Genomic DNA, 2,532 nt, shown 5'->3' with positions numbered 1-2,532 from the left:
AAAAAAGAAAGAAATTATACTATATTAATTAACACTGCTTGGCCCATTACCTCTAGCTTCTTATTGGCTAACTCTTACATCTTAATTTAAACCATCTCCATTAATCTGTATATCACCATGAAGTTGTGACCTACCAGCAAAGTTTTAGCACGTCTATCTCTGGTAGTGGATTCATGGCATCTCCTTTTCCACCTTCCTTCTCCCAGTATTCAATCCAGTTTTCTCTGCCTACTTACGTTCTGCCGTATCAACAGACCAAGACAGTTTCTTTATTAATTAACCAATAAAAGCAACACATAGACAGAAGGACCTCCCACACCATTTCCCCTTTTCTGTTTAAACAGAAAGGAAGAGTTTAACTTTGACATAGTAAAATTACATATAACAAAACAGTTATAACAAAATTGACCTTAAATTTGTATGAATAAAGCAAGATCCATACCAATGCAAAGTATCCATCTCTATGGAATATCTCCCTTTAATTGAAAAGAAACATTTACAAACAATATTTAGAAATATTGGCACAGTTATGTCCAAACTTCTTCCTGCTGTTTATCGGGTGAAGAATTTTCTTTGTGGTGGTGTTTACAGCACACTTTCAGGGAGTTGCATTCCATCAAACCATATTGGTCTGGAAGCAATCCACAAGTTCTCATATTCTGTGAAAACAAAAAAAAAACCTGTTTTCCAAAGCAATATATACTTAGACTCAAATTTTGAAATCAAGATACCTTTATGTTGGTTTAACTTAGCAGTCCATACAATGAAATGTCTCTCTGTTACTTAGCTCCTCCACAGTCAAAAAATTCAAAGAAAACCCAATAATATACATAATCCAGACTCTCTGTAAATTTTCCATCTTTATGTGGCTTATTCTTTGTTTACTCCTTTTAATCCATGAATGTCTGTACTCTGTCTCTTTAAAGACTTTACTTTTTTTAAGCATTAACTTTATTTTATAACTCTCTATACTCTTTTTCTTCTCTCTTCTAAGCCTATGTACATTTAGCCAACACTATGACTCCTCTGGATTTGTCTTTATTGCATATCTGTAATTCTTTACTGTCTAGGAGTGCTGTTTAAAATGCTAAGCACTTCTTAAAACAAGCTGCACCATCACTAAGATATATATGGCACTGCCTGCTCACTCCACACAGTCTAAAAGTTAATCTGTGCTATTATTATGGTATATACTATACTGCCTGCTCACTCTGCACAGTCCAGCAAGGTGGAGCCACTTGCATCTCTGAGCCATGCACACCATCCCAGTTCCAGGCACAAAGCTTGTCCACATCACCATCAAGCAAGTTGCAACACACTGCTCACTAACCCCATTCAAATGCTCTATAGCCAGACCTCCTGCCTGAAAGAACCAGAGGTTGTGCTGGCAGCACAACCCAGAAAGCCAGCATTTTAAAATGGTGCTTTTTCCTGCTATGGCTGAATCAGGAAAACCTGTCTTAAAGGAGGTGTGGCATGCCATCAACAAACAGCAAGAAGCTGTTTTTTGGTCTAGAATTCCTTTTTAAGCCCTCTCAGTTTTCACATGGATTTAGTTGGTCACATGGGCACCAATTTGTAGAAGGAATGGTTGCTTGTACATCCCAGCTAGCTTAGACCCAAAATAACCACACAGAAACTATATTAATTAAATCACTGCTTGGCCCATTAGCTCTAGCTTCTTATTGGCTAACTTACATCTTAATTTAACCCATCTCCATTAATCTGTAAATCACCATGAGGTCTTGGCTTACCAGCAAAGTTTCAGCATGTCTATCTCCAGCAGAGGATCCATGGCATCTCCCTCTCCACCTTCCTTCTTCCAGCATTCAGTACAGCTTTCCCCACCTACCTAAGTTCTGCCCTTTCAACAGACCAAGGCAGTTTCTTTATTCATTAACCAATAAAAGCAACACATAGATAGAAGGACCTCCCACACCACTGTACAATATCAAGCAGGCAAAAGTTCAATTGGGGAAAAGGATGTGGGTTTGACATTCCACCATACCTAAGAAGCTATTGCCAGTTGATTGCTGATAGAAGAGGTTCAGTCCCTAGTGTGGATTACCATTCAGTGGAAGGCATACATGCAGGCATATAAATTGGACTTGGTGAGTTTAATAAAACAAGAAGATAGAGTTTAGTAAGCTGGGAAGAGTGTATGGATCTGGGAGGAGTAAAGAAAGGGAATGAATATGATTAAAATACATTGTATGAAATTCTCAAGTAACAGATAAAAGTGAAAAAGTAAAATAAATGTATATATGATGATCTTAAAAAATATGAAAGTCTAGTTATTTTCTAAATGTTATTGGTAAAGGTTCCCCAGAGGTAAAATGATATGTTAAGGATCATTGTGGGTTCTTTAGAAACATAACCAGAATATAAAGCAAGAATCGTTGAAGCATGCTTCCTTTATTTGTGTCTTACTGTTCTATTGCTGTGAAAAGACACCATGACTAAGGAAACGTACATAAGAAAGCATTTAACTAGGGTCTTACTTACAGTTTCAGAAGGTTAGTCCATGATCAT

The sequence above is a fragment of the Microtus ochrogaster genome, chromosome X, assembly GCF_000317375.1.
Source record: "Microtus ochrogaster isolate Prairie Vole_2 chromosome X, MicOch1.0, whole genome shotgun sequence".
Taxonomy (NCBI): domain Eukaryota; kingdom Metazoa; phylum Chordata; class Mammalia; order Rodentia; family Cricetidae; genus Microtus; species Microtus ochrogaster.
This window is presented reverse-complemented; position numbering follows the sequence as displayed.